Here is a 21,152-nt window from a genome sequence, read left to right as displayed (position 1 = left end):
CTCAGGAGGCTATTCTTCCCTTGTAACTATTCATCCTCAGCCCAAGAGGCAATCCACCACACCACACTGGACTAGGGTATTACACCATAACATGGCCCGAACTAGTATAAATCTTGTGTCTCTCATTCTTTGAGTCCGTCGAGCTAGGCCATTAGATCTTATGAAGCGTTCGAGCTAGTGAGGGGGAGAGAACTTCGCGCGCACCCCAGTGTTCGAACCTCAAGGGTTTGAGGGAACCCAAACTCCGACATTTGGCGCGCCAGGTAGGGGTGCACCGAAGCTTTCTTCTTCGCCGACCCACGCTTCGTCACTCCACCAAGTTCATGGCTGACACTCGCCGGGCTCGCCCCGAGCGCCGGGCCGCCCACGCCACCCGTGTCGCTAAGACAGCCCTCGTCGGCGGGCCTCCTCATCACTCTCCGTCACACACTGCCAACACCGCCACCGGTCCGGCGGCAAACGAGCAGCAAGCCTCCTCACTGCACCCCTCCGTGCGCCGTGATGGCCACACCGCCACCCCATCGCTGACTCTCGCTGGCTCATCGTCTCACGCTCGTCGCGCACCCACGGACGCGCAGGCTGCGCTGCTCATGGCACGCGAGCTCCTGCGCTACCGTGTTAGGACCCCGATCCTAAGCCACATTGATCTAGCATGTAACACATCATATCACTTTGCGGCCTCACGCACGGTATTCCCACGGGTGCCACCTTACGTGGCCCGGGACCATTTCCGCCTTTTGGCTCACGTATATGATAGTGCCGCTAGCATCCATATGACAGAGAACCCGGGCTGATATGACTAGTCATGAACCCAAAGTGGCACTAACTTACAGGGACAGGCATACATGACCCAGCAATGAACGTGTCGGTCATCAGTGAGTGAATTCAGGCTGTAGCAACTGGGCTAGCAGGACTCCGGGAATTCAGGCTGTAGCAGGCTAACATGACTTCGAAAGACACCGCATGACATTTCCCCAAAGGGACAGACACATGATCGAAGATGGACACATGCCGGCCAGTCTAAGTGTTCCGGAGCAGTAGCAACTGGGCTAACAGGACTCCGGTAAACCGGGCTATAACAGACTACCATGGCTTAGTGGAAGCACTAGACTACATTTCCCCATAAGAGAGGCTACCAAGTAGGGCTGGACCAAAAGCTCGTAACTCATGAGCTTAAAGAGCGCTCGATAGTTCGGCTCGCTAAGCTCGTAGCTCGCTTCTTAATGAACAAAGCCAATCATTGATTTCAGCTCGTTAAGCTTAACGAGCTTAACGAGCGAGCTAACGAGTTTCACAAGTAGCTCGTTAAGCTCGTTCGTAACAACACAATACATATTTTCATCTTACGTGACAAACTTTTGTAGCACCTCGGCCCATATATTCAATCTAATCGACATATGAGGCAACAAACTACTGCATTTCTTTTTATAGTCACCATATTTCATCTTGGAGACCACACCTACACATTCATCATATATATTGTAACACATTATAATCTGTTAACGAGCACTCGCGAGCGCTCACGAGCTTAACGAGCTTCAAATGAGCCGAGCCGAGCAGGGTTTTCTGCTCGTTAATCTTAACGAGCTTAACGAGCCGAGCCTTAACAAGCACGAGCTTAACGAGTACGAGCTTAATGAGCCGAGCTGCTCATTAGTCCACCCCTACTACCAAGGATAGACAACTAGGTTGTCGGATCCCACACATACCAAGCATTTCAATCATACACACAATATGCTCGATATGTGTAAATACAACATGGCATCACAACAAAACTCTACGACTCAAAGTATTTATTCATAAGACTCCGAAGAGTCAGATATTACAAACATGGGTGTCATGACCAAACATTCAGAGCATACAAGTCAAGCACATGCGGAAGCTTAACATGTCTGTGTACATACATCTACAAATGAAAAAGACTAAGAAGCCTGACTATCTACCAGATCCTGCCGAGGGCACAAGATCGTAGCTGAGGTAACAAGCTAAACGTCGAAGTCGACGCAGAACTACTAGCGAGACTGAAGTCTCTCTGAAAAAGCATAAATTAAGCAAACGTGAGTATAAATGTACGCAGCAAGACTTACATCAGAACTAACTACATATGCATCGGTATCAATAAAGGGGTGGTGGGGTTTAACTGCAGCAAGCCAGCTTTGACTCAGTGGCTAACCTGAACTACTACTGCAAGTAACTCTTTTGAGGTGGCGCACACGAGTCCACAAATTCACCATATCAATACACCACTATGGATCCGCTCCCATCTCCCTACGAGAACGCCATCCATAGCACTCATGCTTACATTGCGCTTTTTAGGGTATCCACTTTCACTTCTCTATGAACTATACATGCAACCCAGAAGTCCTTTACCGCGGGCACGGCTATTCGAATAGATGATGTTAACCCTGCAGGGGTGTACTTCGTCACACACGCTCTCACCACTTACCACCATGTACACGTCGTGTATCTCGGCAACCTTCAAGTGGAAGCCTAGCGAGGGAGTCGGCCACGACCTGACTAACCACACAAGTCACTAGTCCAGCTTTATCGCCTGTTCGGGTTCCATCCGCGAGGAGATCCGGCCGGGGTTTCGCTCACGGCCCCAAATGATGAGAGCAGGGTTCTCGAGGCACCAAATGGGCGTCCCGGTATACCATGCCTCATGTCTCTACCACATCATAGCCCACCCCTAGTGTCAGGGCTACACACGGCCCCCAACATATATCCTACAAACACTAGAAACTAGTTGCAACTCCTGGACAGAGATCAAGGCGATTAATAGGTCGAGAGGGGCACTTAAGCATTCCAATGTGTGGTAGTAGCTGATCATGGATCACAAACACAGAACTCAGTGCCCGAGGACGGCTGCAATGAGACAACCCACCATGTACTCCTACATGGCCTCTCACCGCTACCTTTACCAAATCGTGTTCACACACTTAGCTCACACACAACAGGACATGTTCACAACATTCCAATTCATCCCCAATGAATCAGACCTGACCCAACTCTAAGCAGTACCAGGCATGACAAACAAGCATGAATGAGTAGGCACATCAGGGCTCAAACAAATCCTACTCATGCTAGTGGGTTTCATCTATTTACTGTGGCAATGACAGGTCATGCAGAGGAAAGGGGTTCAACTACCGCAGCATGTAACAATTGAATCATTGTTGTCCTAATGCAGTAAAAGAGAATAGGAGCGAGAGAGTGGGATTGTATCAGAATGAACAAGGGGGTTTTGCTTGCCTGGCACTTCTGAAGATAGTATAGTTCTTCATCGGTGTCATCGATCTCATCGTCGGAACCACATCTACTGAGAGGGGACAAATACCGGCAAACAAGGAAGAACACAATCAATGCAATGCAACAATTATGATGTATGATAATGACATAGCAATATGTTGTGATTTGAGCAAATGCAACTAGCAACAAGTCAAATGAAGTTGGTTTGAACCCTAGGTTTAAATTCAAACTCCATATGTGAAGGTTTAAAAGCCCTTTATAATATTTGTCCTAAACAGCAGCCATAAGTTGTTCTAACATGCATGAAAATGCCATATTCAGATTCTTTGGATTTTTCTGGTAATTTTTCATATATAATTTATTTCATTTGGAGTTATAGATTAATTTCTATGGATTTTACAAGTTTAAGTCTTTTTCTAGAATTTCCTGAATTAGTTTTAATCCAGAAAATCATTTACTGCGTCAGCATGACATCAGCCTTGCATCAGTAAGTCAATAGGGCCGGTCCAGGTCAAACCTGACCTGTGGGACCCACTGGTCAGTGACTCAGTTAATTAACTGAGTTAATTAGTGCTAAACTAGCCCTAACTAAAATGTCAACAGGGCCGGGCCCACATGTCAGTGGCTCATGTAGTTAACTAAGTGAATTAGCACTAATTAAACCTAACACTAATTAAACAGGGGCCTGGGCCCACACGTCAGTCAACCAGGGGAGGTCAAACCCCTGGTCAAGCGAGGTCAACTCGCCGGCGGCTTGACACCAGCGACGACAGGCGCGACGGAGGGACTCGGAAACGAGCCACCGGGCATCATTTCGGCCGCGGTTTGTTGCGTTCGAAAGCACGCAGTGGCGCGCATCGAGTGGTGGCGGCGGGACGTGTTGGGGTGGCCGGAAAAGTGACCGGCATCGAGGTTCAGCGGCGGCAGCAGCTCGGGCAAACTCGAGGTGGCGCTACAGAGCACGGGAGGAGGTGCTGCGGGTGTCTACGACTTTATGGGATCGTGCTGAGCACAATGGTGTTCTTGGAAATGGCCTGCATGGTCCATGGCTGCGGCTGCATCATCGCCGTCAGCTAGGAGCTCACGGCTCCGGCGAAACTATGGCCTAGGCGAGGCAAACGACGAGGAGAGATGGGGAAAAGGATCGGGTGCTCACAGTGGTTCAGAAGAGAGGCTCAGCGGGCTCGGGGGCGCAGCGAGGTGAGCGCAAGGTCACCGGCGATCTTGCGGCCGGAGGTTGAAGAAGAAGTCGGGGAAGCCGTTGCGGTGTGCGTCCGGTCATGTGGAACGGTGGAGACGGCGTAGAGGTCGACGTAGGAGGTTCTTGGTGCGTCGGAGAGCCGTGTGGTGGCCAGTGGCCGCGGTGGTGCTCGTCGGCGCGCTGTGAGGAGCTCGATAGCTGCACGCATTAGAGAGCAGAGGAGGGGGAGGGGTCCTTGGAGAGAGGGGAGAGGTGTAGGGGTCGAGGGGGAGTGCGTGGCACCCTCGGGTGCCTCCAGCGGCGAGCAGGTAAGCAGGAGGTGGCCGGCGCGTGCCGGCGCGTGGCGGGCACACGCCCTCCTGCCCACTGGCAGGAGGTGGGAGACGATTGGCAGATGGGCCTGGTGGGCTGCTACAGAGCCAGGCCAGGTCAGGTAAGCCCAGGTAGGCTTTCCTCTCTCACTCTCTTTTATTTTTTGTTTTCTATTTTTCTACCTTTGTTTTGATTTAGTTTAACCACTAAATCAATTTGGTAAATTCTGAGAGAAGTAGTGGGTGCAACATGAACTTATTCCAGAGATCCTCTACTATTTTCAGAAATATTGGAGCTGTATAAATATTTATAGAATTTTATATCCCCAACTCAAATACTTATTGATTTAATTCAAAGCCCAAATATGTCCTGCAAAAATGTAAACCATTTTGGTAGATGCTTTCACCTTAATCCAGAAATGAGGAACATTTTTAAAGGGCATTTTGAGTTCATTGAAAATATTTTTAGGTTGAACCTATTTGAATTCATTTGGTGCTAGGGTTTGAACATCCCCAATTCAAATTCTTTTGAATTTAAACATGATACATGGATGCTCGCAGATGCAACTGATTACAAGCAATTCTAGGGTTGTGACAACTCACCCCCACTAAACAAGAATCTCGTCACGAGATTCAAGTGCAGGAAAAAGGAAGAGGGGACTTGAACTATCACAATCATCATGATCCAACTGTACTCATCGAAGATATTGATTCATTGCATCATCTTGAACTTGACATCCTTGCTTCCGAGATCTTCACCCAACACGAGGACAGAAGAGCGAGATAACTCTACACAGATGGATCATCTTAATGATCATAGGATCAACTCACAGAACAAGACGTAGAAACATATCTTGAGATGAGGGACGAAACACATATGAGGAGCGATGGAAAGAAGCAAGCGACGAAGGTTCAAATTAGTAGGCAACAATTCCATGCTTAGAAGATGGTGCATGGTTTCAAAGTAGCAAGGAACAATTGCCATGATTCCATAACGGGCACCTTGGGGGAGGTGACTCATAGAATTATTCCCTTAAGTGGCAGAAAGAATTACTTTCGATATTTAGATCATAGAAACTCTCTATACCAGCCTAAGGCAAACCACAAATGATCGTTTGACGGAGTTCAAAAGAATGGCATATTCAGACTAGAATGGATGATGTGGACTACCTTGTTGAAGACAACGTAATGGATGATTTTTGCCTATCATCAGAAATGGATGAGACCCATGGTAGGACCACTTTTGAAGATGATCCTGAAAAGCAATTACTGAGAAGGGCAACCCATGGTAAAATGGCACAAAGACGGGTGCAAGCTAGGAACAAAATGCAAATGCTGGGAATGTTCCAACCATCATATCTGCCTGAAATTCAGATTTGCTTGGTAACCGGATATTTCAGACAGCATGTCTGGAAAAGGAAAGGTTGCAACACAAATCAACGAGATAACGTTGCGAGATTCTCGGGAAATGAATTACGATAGCAAGCTCCAAAACATGAGCTGGTTCTGCTACATACCTGTGAACACGCTGTCCAAGACAAGCATGACCACGTAGTAGTATTATAATAAAACACTACCGAGTTCAGGTGGGGAACCATCATCGAGGATATCAAAGTCCTTATATAAGCCCCGGGTCTTAAGAAGGAGCTTCTTTTTCTTGAACAAATCAATCAGTGGCTTGGGGTGCTAGGGAACACGTATGGAGTGGAGGTAATTAATCTATCAAACCATAGAATACTTCGCACGTATGCATGACTGATTTGGGATGATTCCAGGGGAAACAAAACAAACCTTGCTCAAATTCATGGCGGCAACTTACACCTAATGCACGTGAACTTGGAGAAAGCCACTTCTTTCACCAAAACATATACCTCATGAGTGCAACACGAAGGCAATGCTCACAACACTAGCTCAATGTTCAACATGAATCATGGAGTAGACAAGATGTTGCTAATGGGCTCAATAGCAACTCATCGGAATTCCCATATCACCGGAGTTCCACCATTATGTGAACAATGTGATAGTATTGGTCAGACCAAAAGATGTAATGGTGTATGCTCGAGGGATCAACCACAAGTAAGACAACATTACGATTATCGTTGGTTCTGATTTGATTTGATGATAACCCATGCGCAAATCAAAGATTGGATAAGATAATAGCGCCAACAATTGATCACGAGGATCAATCGATGAAGATATCATCTTTCTTCAACAAACACACAACACACAAGGATATCCCTTTGGAGATGAACTAAGCGGGACAAGCTTTCATCTTCCAACTCTCCAAGTTGTTGTCTAGCTCAACTAACTAGCTTAGGGATATCCAACACAGGTTCTTGGAGAAGGGGTGGTTTATAAGAGAACCAACTTGATCACGAGCTCAACATAACGGTTAGGGGACAACCCATTGATACTTCCGAGAGGATATTCAGAAAATCACGAACCACCGATATGTTATTAAGCTCGGGAATAATCCTGCTTTTCAAGGCAAGACGATATGATCAAATAAGCGAGGGATTGGCACAATCCTAACTCATTGACTGAAGAGTGCACCAGAAATAAGGACTAGGTAGCACGATCAATCTTAGGATGATGATTCGATAACCAACATGCTAAGAATGAGAACATTGTCCATTAACTACCCAGCAACGGAGTTGCTAGGAGTATTGATTTCACACATCATGATTCACTTGTCGGCATTCCGGTTACAATAACATAGGAACCGAGGAATGAACAATGATGGCAAGAAGTATCACTGCGTCAAAAATTCACAAGAGGTGGTGCAGTTCTCATGAAAATCCTGACATAAAGGGGGTAAGACTCCAAGGTAGAATAGAACAAAAGCTGGTTTAGCATTTTGATCTGCGGAATACAACTGCTTTGACCCAATCCAAGAAATGGATGAGGTACTGGAGTTTGTTTCTCCTAGTCGTTCTGAACTAGAATGGCTTGACAGACCACAAGAGTAAAAGGCATCGATGAACATGAATGCACACATGCTCTTGACTATCAACTGATAGATGAAGGCCGGAATACAACTAAAGGGGGGCAACTCAACGGAACATACGATTTTCTGAGTTGTGGATGCATAGATTAGCATGTCGAACAAGTTCAACATATTTCTTCCGGATAACCCATGCAGAAAGGTAGAACTGGCAGAGTCACAAACATAACAGAGAACTCATCAAGACCACTCGGGTTGTGATCTTTTGGTTCAAAAGAACTTCTGCTTTTTTCTATAAGTAGTTCATGGTATTTGGAAGAAGGATATACCACGGACCTCGAGGACTATTTCAAAGGTTACTAATATCCTAAAGGAACTAACAAAGACTATCAACATGAGATAAGTAGAGTGATTCTTGGGCTCAAAAACCCAGAAATAGAATGCCTACTAACTAAATGGCATCACAGGATGCTTTCGAGAATAATGGCCAGAATCATCACACTGGGGATACAAAGCATTGCTAGATTAGTGGGTGGTTCTCTAGGACACCTAGGGTCATAATAATAGCTCCAACATATATGTCGAGGCAATGAAGTACCTCAACAGACCATTTAGTTTGCCTAATCTGGCCCAAAGGAACATCAAGAACGGAAAGAAGGGTTTTGCAAATGCATCAGATTATTTAGAGATCCGAGACAACTTGGGTAGCATAACGGCTATAATTGCTCAAAGGATTTGAGACATCCTGCAGAACGGTGGCATAACCACTCAACATCACAATATCAAGGTTCCAAGATCAACTGTCAACACACGGAAGTAGTAGGAACTAAACCGAGACTTGAATCAATCCTATAAGTCTACGGAGTAGTAACACGTGAACCTGATAGAAAGAAGATAAGCCTAGTTCCTTAACCCCGTGGAAAAGATAGGATAACTCGGGTCACAAGGCCATAAGGTAAAGAAGTAAAAAGAACCTTACGTTCCTTCCGACAATCAATTCCCCTAAATATAACTAAAGCATTTCTAGACTCAACTTCGACCAGTTTGGCTTGGTAATCCTACAGGCAGTCAGGCTCTGATACCAAAGCTATCAGGACCCCGATCCTAAGCCACATCAATCTAGCATGTAACACATCATATCACTTTGCGGCCTCACGCATGGTATTCCCACGGGTGCCACCTTACCTGGCTCGGGATCGTTTGCGCCTTTTGGCTCACGTATATGATAGTGTCGCTAGCATCCATATGATAGAGAACCCGGGCCAACATGACTAGTCGTGAACCCAAAGTGGCACTAACTTACAGGGGCATGCATACATGACCCAGCAACGAACGTGTTGGTCATCAGCGAGTGAATTCGGGCTGTAGCAACTGGGCTAGCAGGACTTCGGGAATCCGGGCTGTAGCAGGCTAACAGGACTCCGAAAGACACCGCGTGACATTTCCCCAAAGGGACAGACACAGGATTGTAGAAGGACACATGCTGGCCAATCTAAGTGTTCTGAAGGAGTAGCAACTAGGCTAACAGGACTCTGGTAAACCGGGTTGTAGCAGACTACCATGGCTCAGTGGAAGCACTAGACTACATTTCCCCATAAGAGAGGCTACCAAGGATAGACAACTAGGTTGTCGGATCCCACACATACCAAGCATTTCAATCATACACACAATATGCTCGATATGTGTAAATACAACATGGCATCACAACAAAACTCTACGAATCAAACTATTTATTCATAAGACTCCGAAGAGTCAGATATTACAAATATGGGTCTCATGACCCAACATTCATAGCATACAAGTCAAGCACATGCGGAAGCTTAACATGTCTGAGTACAGACATCTACAAATGAAAAAGATTGAGAAGCCTGACTATCTACTAGATCCTGCCGAGGGCACAAGATCGTAGCTAAGGTAACAATCTAAACGTCGAAGTCCACGCGGAACTACTAGCGAGACTGAAGTCTCTCTGCAAAAGCATAAATTAAGAAAACATGAGTACACATGTACCCAGCAAGACTTACATCAGAACTAGCTACATATGCATCGGTATCAACAAAGGGTGGTGGGGTTTAACTGCAGCAAGCCAGCTTTGACTCAGTGGCTAACCTGAACTACTACTGCAAGTAACTCTTTTGAGGTGGCGCACACGAGTCCACATATTCACCATTTCAATACACCACTATGGATCTGCTCCCGTTTCCCTACGAGAACGCCATCCATAGCACTCACGCTTATCTTGCGCATTTTAGGGTATCCACTTTCACTTGTCTATGAACTGTACAGGCAACCCAGAAGTCCTTTACCGCGGACACGGCTATTCGAATAGATGATGTTAACCCTGCAGGGGTGTACTTCTTCACACATGCTCTCACCACTTACCACCATGTACACGTCGTGTATCTCGGCAACCTTCAAGCGAAAGCTTGGCGAGGGAGTCGGCCATGACCTGACTAACCACACAAGTTTCTAGACTAGGTTTATCGCTTATTTGGGTTCCATTCGCAAGGAGATCCGACCGGGTTTTCCCTCACGGCCCCAAACGATGAGAGTAGGGTTCCCGAGGCACCAAACAGGTGTCCCGGTACACCGTGCCTCGTGTCTCTACCGCATCATAGCCCACCCCTAGGGTCAACACTACGCACAGCCCCCAACACATATCCTACAAACACCAGAAACTAGTTGCAACTCATGGACAGAGATCAAGGTGATTAATAAGTCGAGAGGGGCACTTAAGCATTCCAATGCGTGGTAGTAGCTGATCATGGATCACAAACACAGAACTCAGTGCCTGAGGACGACTGCAATGAGACAACCCACCATGTACTCCTACATGGCCTCTCACCGCTACCTTTACCAAATCATGTTCACACACTTAGCTCACACACAGCAGGACATGTTCACAACATTCCAATTCATCCCTGATGAATCAGACCTGACTCAAGTCTAAGCAGTAGCAGGCATGACAAACAAGCATGAATGAGTAGGCACATCAGGGCTCAAACAACTCCTACTCATGCTAGTGGGTTTCATCTATTTACTGTGGCAATGAAAGGTCATGCAGAGGAAATGGGTTCAACTACCGCAGCATGTAACAGTTGAATCATTGTTGTCCTAATGCAGTAAAAGAGAGCAGGAGCGAGAGAGTGGGATTGTATTGGAATGAACAAGGGTTTTTTGCTTTCCTGGCACTTCTGAAGATAGTATAGTTCTTCATCGGTGTCATCGATCTCATCATCGGAACCACGTCTACTTAGAGGGGACAAATACCGGCAAACAAGGAAGAACACAACCAATGCAATGCAACAATTATGATGCATGATAATGACATGGCAATATGTTGTGATTTGAGCTAATGCAACTAGAAACAAGTTAATTGAAGTTGGTTTGAACCCTAGGTTCAAATTCAAACTCCATATGTGAAGGTTTAAAAGCCCTTTATAAGATTTGTCCTAAACATCAGCCATAAGTTGTTCTAACATGCATGACAATGCCATATTCTGATTCTTTGGATTTTTTTGATAATTTTTCATATATAATTTATTTCATTTGGAGTTATAGATTAATTTCTATGGATTTTAGAAGTTTAAGTCATTTTCTGGAATTTCCTGAATTAGTTTTAATCCAGAAAATCCTTTACTGCGTCAGCATGACATCAGCCTTGCATCAGTAAGTCAATAGGGCCGGTCCAGGTTAAACATGACCCGTGGGACCCACTGGTCGGTGACTCAGTTAATTAGTGCTAAACTAGCCCTAACTAAAATGTCAACAGGGCTGGGCCCACATGCCAGTGGCTCATGTAGTTAACTAAGTGAATTAGCACTAATTAAACCTAACACTAATTAAACAGGGGCCTGGGCCCACACGTCAGTCAGCTAGGGGAGGTCAAACCCCTGGTCAAACGAGGTCAACTCACCAGCGGCTTGACACCGGCGATGTCAGGCGCGGCAGAGGGACTCGGAAACGAGCCACCGGGCATCATTTCGGCCGCGGTTTGTTGCGTTCGAAAGAACGCAGTGGCGCACATCGAGTGGTGGTGGCGGGACATGCTGGGGTGGCCGGAAAAGTGACTGGCGTCGAGGTTCAGCAGCAGCAACAACTCGGGCAAACTCGGGGTGGCGCTACAGAGCACGGGAGGAGGCGCTGCGGGTGTCTATAGCCTCATGGGATCGTGCTGAGCACAATGGTGTTCTCGGAAATGGCCTGCACGGTCTGTGGCTGCGGCTGCATCATCACCGACAGCGAGGAGCTCTCGGCTCCGGCGAAACTATGGCCTAGGCGAGGCAAACGACGAGGAGAGATGGGGGAAAAGGATCGGGTGCTGATAGTGGTTCGGAAGAGAGGCTCAGCGGGCTCGGGGGCGCAGCAAGGTGAGCGCAAGGTCACCGGCGATCTCGTGGCCGGAGGTTGAAGACGAAGTCGGGGAAGCCGTTGCGGGGTGCGTCCGGTCATGTGGAATGGCGGAGATGGCGTAGAGGTGGACGTAGGAGGTTCTTGGCGCGTCGGAGAGCCGTGTGGTGGCTAGTGGCCGCGGTGGTGCTCGTTGGCGCGCTGCGAGGCGCTCGGTGGCTGCGCGCATGAGAGAGCAGAGGAGGGGGAGGGGTCCTGGGAGAGAGGGGAGAGGTGCAGGTGGTCGAGGGGGAGTGCGTGGCACCCTCGGGTGCCTCCAGCAGCGAGCAGGTAAGCAGTAGGTGGCCGACGCGTGCCGGCGTGCGGTGGGCACACACCCTCTTGCCCACTGGTAGTAGGTGGGAGACGATTGGCAGATGGGCCTGGTGGGTTGCTACAGAGCCAGGCCAGGTCAGGTAAGCCCAGGTAGGCTTTCCTCTCTCTCTCTCTCTTTTATTTTTTGTTTTCTATTTTTCTACCTTTGTTTTGATTTAGTTTAACCACTAAATCAATTTGGTAAATTCTGAGAAAAGTAGTGGGTGCAAGATGGACTTATTCCAGAGACCCTTTACAATTTTCAGAAATATTGGAGTTGTATAAATATTTATAGAATTTTATAGCCCCAACTCAAATACTTATTGATTTAATTCAAAGCCCAAATATGTCCTGGAAAAATGTAAACCATTTTTGGTAGATGATTTCACCTTAATCTAGAAATGAGGAACATTTTTAAAGGGCATTTTGAGTTCATTGAAAATATTTTTAGGTTGAACCTATTTGAATTCATTTAGTGCTAGGGTTTGAACATCCCCAATTCCAATTCTTTTGAATTTAAACATGATGCATGGATGCTCACAGGTGCAACTAATTACAAGCAATTCTAGGGTTGTGACATACCGCCCAGTCGACGACCTCTACGGGGACTGGCTGGACCGCATCATCGAGCTCGTAAGCGCTGCGGGGGGCTCTCCTGCACCATCCCTCTCGCTACCTCGCCCGTGCCCAGCTGCGGGCGATGTGGCTCACGGAACGCCTCCGCCTCCCCCGCAACAAGATGGCGCCCTCGCGCCGAGGCGTATAGCTCGTGGTGCGCCTCCTCCTCCCCCATGTCAGGACGGCGCCCTTGCTCCAAGGTGTGCGGTCCCGCGGCGTGACCCGCCGCGCTGCATGCCCGCGCACGAAGAAAGAAGCTACCAAGAGATTCCCCATCCACAAGGAAACACTCCACTGCTCCCGGCTCCGCTGCGCCAAGATTGCTTGCTGCGACAGGACCGTGCGCCGCATGCCATGGCGGCGCAGGGGCACCACGACCCTGCTTTGCCTCCGTGACGGGCCCCTGTGGCCACGACAGGTTGCCGTGCCTTCACTCTCGAGCTGTGTAGCATCGTTTGGCCAGGCAAGTTCAAGCCAGATTTGCCTCCACGCTATGACGGCACCCCCGACCCTGCGGAGTTCCTGCAGCTCTACGATCTGAGCATCGAGGCGGCCAACAATGACGAAAAGGTCATGGCGAACTAGTTTCCCATGGCTCTCAAGGACGACGCTCGCTCGTGGCTCCTGAACCTGCCTCCAGGCTCGGTCTCCTTGGATGAGATGCGCGACCGCTTCATCGCCAACTTCCAGGGCACTCGCGACCGCCCCCCGGCCGTGGGTGACCCGCGCCTCATCAAGCAATAGCCGGGAGAGACCCTGCAAAAGTACATCCAGTGCTTCAACGGCGTGCGCATGAAGATCCCCAAGGTGACCAACGAGGCCATCATCTCAGCTTTTTCCGAGAGCTTCCGCAACATCAAGATGAAGGAGGAACTCTCCATCCATGAAGAGCTGTGCACGACCTTGGAGCTGTTCAACATCGCGACCAAGTGTGCAAGAGATGAGGAGGGGTGTCTCTCCCTCCTCGAGCTCCCTGCTGCGGATCCAAAGGAGAAGAAGGCCAAGGCTAAGGACGTGAAGCGTAAAGGAGTAGCCGTAGTCGCAGCAGAGCCACACACCAAGCGCGGCTGAGATCTTTCCGAGTCGTCCAAGGGTAGCCACACGTTCTGCGCCTTCCACAATGTGCGTACCCACAACACCAACGATTGTCAAGAGCTCAGGGCCATTCGATATGGACGCTTCGGTCGGCGCCCCAAGTGCAATGACCGGGGCTACGACCGAGGAGGTGGACGAGGTGGAGGACGTTGGGAAGACCGTGGGCCCTGCCAGGAGTGGCGCGACCAATCTCACAAGGACCGTTGGCAAGACCAGCCTCGTGAGGGCGCCTGGCGCGACCAGCCTCGCGAGGACCAACCTCAGGGCAACCCTGGTCTCCCTCTGCCTCTGCTGCCAAGGAGGAATGACGATCACAAACAGGATGAAGGGGCTGGGGGCTTCCAAGAGCCGTGCGCCATCACCTGTATCTTGGGTGGCGCACAGGCTCCAGCCTCCCAGCGCATCTTCAAGAAGTTCTCTTGCGAGGTGAACGCGGCCCTCTCCAAGCTCGAGGCCACGCGCCCGCTCAGATGGTCCAAGTACGCCATCACCTTTAGCTCGGCGGACCAACTCAAGTGCGCGGCAACATCAATGTTCGCCCATCATCAGCAATGTTCAAGTCACTAAGACCCTCATCGACGGCGGCGCAGGGCTCAATGTCCTGTCCGTCGAAATGTTCGACAGCCTTCAAGTGCCATACGATCAGCTCTAGCCCACCAAGCCTTTCTCAGGAGTGACTGATGGCTCTACCACCCCGATAGGACAAGTCCATCTCCCAGTCACCTTCGGTAAACACAAAAACTACCACACCGAGCTCATTGACTTTGACGTCGTCCACATCCGCCTGCCGTACAATGCCATCCTCGGATGCCCAACACTGGCCAAATTCATGGTAGTCACCCACCATGGCTACAACATCCTCAAGATGCCGGGAAGCGGCGGAATCATCACAGTCCCCTGCGAAGAAAGAGACGTGGTGTGCTCCCTCGAGCGCCTTCCAAGCTGCGTCGATCGAAGACCCTGACAACGCGGGTGCGCAGTACCCTCCCGAGGCCAACCCCAAGAAGAAAAAGAAGCTACTCCACACTGGACCTCAAGGGAGCGGCGCCACCTCAGGATCTATGCCCGCGTCTGGGGCACCTCTCTCCATCGCATAGGGAGTCACGCCCAGCGCCATCCTCGAGCAGGGATCGGGGGCTCTCTTCTGGAGGGCCTCAGACCTGGCCAGCATCACAAGGGAGGCGCTCAGGCACCACATGGAGGCGTACTTCGCGACACGTTTCCCTCAGGAGGACACCGACGAAGAGGGTCCGGCTCTCAGGAGTTCATCGACAAGGTCACTCAGGAACTTCCGGAAGCAAGAGCAATACACGGCGACTGCCGCCCACCTGGCGCTGCTCCCCACTCAGGCGAGGGTGGTGAGCTGCGCGTCTGCATCGACATCCCAGGGCTCAACAGGGCTTCATCTCAGGAGCTCTTTTGGCCTTCACGCGTGGGACGCTGCGAGGGTCCACCTCATAGCTACGTTCGCATGACGTTTGGCCTGCTGAGCGTGGCTGCCGCCTTCCAGCGCGACCTACGAAGCGTCATGGCGAGTCAGGAGGCCAGGCATCACGCGGTCCTAGCGGATATGGAGACGGTCCTCAGGAGGTCCCCGAGCCTCCAGAGCCTCCCGAGGCTCAGGGCCTCGACGGCTCGTGAGGGGCGACTTCTTCGCTACGCGTCTTCAGCTACCCCAACACCACTTCAACATCCAAACCAGGTGATATCTTTCCAAGTTCATTTAGCTGGGAGCGCCCCCTGGGCCGCATCATTCCCAGGCTGCGTGGGTCAGTCCCTGTGGCATGTATCCACTTGCACTTTGTCAGTGTTCTGGGAACGGGGGTCCCCAGACTTGCCTGCCTGCGGCCCAAGGCGTGGCTTTGCTAGCAGGCCCGTACGGCCCATGTTCATCAACAAGGCATTCAATACCCTCGCGAGGGGCCAAGCCTCGCGAGGCAGACGATGCAAGACCTCCTTAGGAGCGGCCTCACCAGGTTGGCTCGCGAGGGGCGGAGAAATCAAGGCAGGGCAAACCTCGCGAGGTTCTTATGACGTGAGCCACGACGATCGAGACCAGGCTGGCGCCAGGTGGGAGCCAGCACGCGCAGTGTCCTTGTTTCCTCTTTGGTGCTAAGGGGGCAAGCGCAGGCGTGGAGTACCGAGGCATCAAGCAAAGGTTTCCATATTGGTGCAATAAGACCAAGACTAGAAGGACGGCAAGACGGAGGTCATCATGGAGCCCAAGGCGGCGTCACCACTAGAGCCTTTTGCAGGCGAAGACCACTTTTGTCAGGATAAGCTGTACTAGCTGTCCCCTTTCAAATTGGCTGTCGTTGGCTCCCTTCCCACTCAATATTTGGGGAGAGTATCAGGGCCTCTATAAATAGGACTAGCCACCACCATATCTAGACAAGGATCTGATTCCGATCCACAACCACAAGTTCACCAAGCCCAAGAACACCTCTCCTCAGGAGGCTGTTCTTCCCCTTGTACAGTTCATCATCAGCCCAAGAGGCAATCCACCACCACACATTGGAGTAGGGTATTACACCACAATGGTGGCCCGAACCAGTATAAATCTTGTGTCCCTTGTGTGGTGAGTTCGTCGAGTAGTCCGTAAGATCTTAGCAAACCTATGACGAGGATCGGTAGGGGGGGGGAATCTTCGTGCGCACCCCAGTGTTCGAACCTTGAGGGTTTTGCCGGAACCCGTGATCCGACATTTGGCGCGCCAGGTAGGGGTGCCCCGGAGCTTCTTCCCCACCAGTCGATCCACTGACGCCCCACGGTTCCGATGTCCGACAACCCGAGGGCTGACGTCGACCGCTGGGCAGCCTGGCTTGCTCGGGCCGCGCCGCCTGCCCAGGAAGATCTCAACCCCGCACTCCAGGCGGCACGAGCGCCACCTAATGCCGCTGGGCGCGGGCGGCGCGGCCAGGCGCCATCCAACCTTACTCCACGACAAGCGCGAGCCGCTGCAAGTGCCGCAAGCCACGTCGCGGCAACGGCGCCACACACCCGGCGGGAGAAGGCGAACATGCGGGCCGCACTCACAGTGGCACGGGAGCTGCTGCGGTGCCAACTAATGGAGAGCGGCCGGGATGCGCTGCTGGAGCGCGTCGCCGAGCTGGTGGACGCAGCGGCCACGGGAGTGCCGCCCTTCTGCTATCAGCTCACGCCTCGGGCGGCGGCTGGGTCCCACGGCGGGCCTCACCGTGCCCATGTGCTCCTGGGTACACCCGAGGGCCTCGTCGACATCAACATGATCCATGGTGGGGGGCGCCCTGCCGCGCCTGCGCCACCCCAGGTGTGCGCGGGCACGAGCGTCGCCGCGTATGGCCCCGTCGGAGCGCTGCCCTGCCATCCTCAGGACGGCATGACAGGCCGGGCAACTGTTGGAAATATGCCCTAGAGGCAATAATAAATTGATTATTATTATATTTCCTTGTTCATGATAATCGTTTATTATGCATGCTAGAATTGTATTGATAGGAAACTCAGATACATGTGTGGATACATAGACAACACCATGTCCCTAGTAAGCCTCTAGTTTACTAGCTCGTTGATCAATAGATGGTTACGGTTTCCTGACCATGGACATTGGATGTCGTTGATAACGGGATCACATCATTAGGAGAATGATGTGATGGACAAGACCCAATCCTAAGCATAGCACTAGATCGTGTAGTTCGTATGCTAAAGCTTTTCTAATGTCAAGTATCATTTCTTTAGACCATGAGATTGTGCAACTCCCGGATACCGTAGGAGTGCTTTGGGTGTGCCAAACGTCACAACGTAACTGGGTGGCTATAAAGGTACACTACGGGTATCTCCGAATGTGTCTGTTGGGTTGGCACGAATCGAGACTGGGATTTGTCACTCCGTGTGACGGAGAGGTATCTCTGGGCCCACTCGGTAGGACATCATCATAATGTGCACAATGTGACCAAGGATTTGATCATGGGATGATGTGTTACGGAACGAGTAAAGAGACTTGCCGGTAACGAGATTGAACAAGGTATCGGGATACCGACGATCGAATCTCGGGCAAGTATCGTACCGATAGACAAAGGGAATTGTATACGGGATTGATTAAGTCCTTGACATCGTGGTTCATCCAATGAGATCATCGTGGAACATGTGGGAGCCAACATGGGTATCCAGATCCCGCTATTGGTTATTGACCGGAGAACGTCTCGGTCATGTCTGCATGTCTCCCGAACCCGTAGGGTCTACACACTTAAGGTTCGATGACGCTAGGGTTATAAAGGAAGTTTGTATGTGGTTACCGAATGTTGTTCGGAGTCTCGGATGAGATCCCGGACGTCACGAGGAGTTCTGGAATGGTCCGGAGGTAAAGATTTATATATGGGAAGTCCTGTTTTGGTCACCGGACAAGTTTCGGGGTCACCGGTATTGTACCGGGACCACCGGAAGGGTCCCGGGGGTCCACCGGGTGGGGCCACCTACCGCGGGGGGCCACATGGGCTGTAAGGGGGTGCGCCTTGGCCTATATGGGCCAAGGGCACCAGCCCCAAGAGGCGCCCATGCGCCAAGAGAAGAGGGAAAGGAAGAGTCCTAAAGGGGGAAGGCACCTCGAGGTGCCTTGGGGAGGAGGGACTCCTCCCTAGCCGCACCCTTCCTTGGAGGAAGTGCCAAGGCTGCGCCCCCCCTCTCCCTTGCCCCTATATATATGTGTGGGGGTGGGAGGGCAGCCGTACCTTTGCCTTTGGTGCAGCCCTCCCCTCTCGCAAGTCCTTCTCCTCTCCCGTGGTGCTTGGCGAAGCCCTGCAGGATTGCCACGCTCCTCCTCCACCACCACGCCATTGTGCTGCTGCTGGATGGAGTCTTCCTCAACCTCTCCCTCTCTCCTTGCTGGATCAAGGCATGGGAGACGTCACCGGACTGTACGTGTGTTGAACGCGGAGGTGCCGTGCTTCGGCACTTGGTCTCGGTGATTTGGATCACGACGAGTACGACTCCATCAACCCCGTTCACTTGAACGCTTCCGCTTAGCGATCTACAAGGGTATGTAGATGCACTCTCCTTCCCCTCGTTTGCTGGTTTCTCCATAGATAGATCTTGGTGACACGTAGGAAAATTTGAATTTCTGCTACGTTCCCCAACCAGTGGCATCATGAGCTAGGTCTATTGCGTAGATTCTATGCACGAGTAGAACACAAAGTAGTTGTGGGCGTTGATTTTGTTCAATATGCTTGCCGTTACTAGTCTTATCTTGATTCGGCGGCATCGTGGGATGAAGCGGCCCGGACCAACCTTACACGTACGCTTACGTGAGACCGGTTCCACCGACAAACATGCACTAGTTGCATAAGGTGGCTGGCGGGCGTCTGTCTCTCCCACTTTAGTCGGATCGGATTCGATGAACAGGGTCCTTATGAAGGGTAAATAGCAATTGGCATATCACGTTGTGGTCTTTGTGTAGGTAAGAAACGTTCTTGCTAGAAACCCATAGCAGCCACGTAAAACATGCAAACAACAATTAGAGGACGTCTAACTTGTTTTTGCAGGGTATGCTATGTGATGTGATATGGCCAAAGGATGTGATGAATGATATATGTGATGTATGAGATGATCATGTTCTTGTAATAGGAATCACGACTTGCATGTCGATGAGTATGACAACCGGCAGGAGCCATAGGAGTTGTCTTAATTTATTTATGACCTGCGTGTCAACATAAACGTCATGTAATTACTTTACTTTATTGCTAACCGTTAGCTGTAGTAGTAGAAGTAATAGTTGTCTTAATTTATTTATGACCTGCGTGTCAACATAAATGTCATGTAATTACTTTACTTTATTGCTAACCGTTGGCTGTAGTAGTAGAAGTAATAGTTGACGAGACAACTTCAAGAAGACACGATGATGGAGATCATGATGATGGAGATCATGGTGTCATGCCGGTGACGATGATGATCATGGAGCCCCGAAGATGGAGATCAAAAGGAGCAATATGATATTGGCCATATCATGTCACTATTTGATTGCATGTGATGTTTATCATGTTTATGCATCTTGTTTGCTTAGAACAACGGTAGTAAATAAGATGATCCCTCATTAAAATTTCAAGAAGGTGTTCCGCCTAACTGTGCACCGTTGCGACAGTTCGTTGTTTCAAAGCACCACGTGATGATCGGGTGTTTGATTCCAACGTTCACATACAACGGGTGTAAGACAGATTTACACATGCAAACACTTAGGTTGACTTGACGAGCCTAGCATGTGTACAGACATGGCCTCGGAACACAGAAGACCGAAAGGTCGAGCATGAGTCGTATGGTAGATACGATCAGCATGAAGATGTTCACCGATGTTGACTAGTCCGTCTCACGTGATGATCGGACACGGCCTAGTTGACTCGGATCATGTAATCACTTAGATGACTAGAGGGATGTCTATCTTAGTGGGAGTTCATAAGATGAACTAAATTATCCTGAACATAGTCAAAAGGTCTTCGCAAATTATGTCGTAGCTCGCGCTTTAGTTCTACTGTTTAGTTATGTTCCTAGAAAAAATTAGTTGAAAGTTGATAGTAGCAATTAAGCGGACTAGGTCCGTAAACTGAGGATTGTCCTCATTGCTTCATAGAAGGCTTGTGTCCTTAATGCACCGCTCAGTGTGCTGAACCTCGAACGTCGTCTGTGGATGTTGCGAACATCTGACATACACGTTTTGATGACTACATGATAGTTCAGTGCGTAATGCTAAATGGTTTAGAGTTGAGGCACCGAAGACGTTTTGAAACGTCGCGAAACATATGAGATGCTTCGAGGGCTGGAATTGGGATTTCAGGCTCGTGCCCACGTCAAGAGGTATAAGACCTCCGACGATTTTCTTAGCCTGCAAACTAAGGGAGAAAAGCTCAATTGTTGAGCTTGTGCTCAGATTGTCTGAGTACAACAATCATTTGAATCGAGTGGGAGTTGATCTTCCAGATAAGATAGTGATGTTTCTCCGAAGTCATTACCACCAAGCTGCTAGAGCTTCGTGATGAACTATAATATATCAGGGACATATATGATGATCCTT

This window comes from Triticum urartu, chromosome 1, assembly GCF_003073215.2.
Source record: "Triticum urartu cultivar G1812 chromosome 1, Tu2.1, whole genome shotgun sequence".
NCBI lineage: Eukaryota > Viridiplantae > Streptophyta > Magnoliopsida > Poales > Poaceae > Triticum > Triticum urartu.
The sequence above is the reverse complement of the archived record's forward strand: the minus strand, read 5'-3'. Positions refer to the sequence as shown.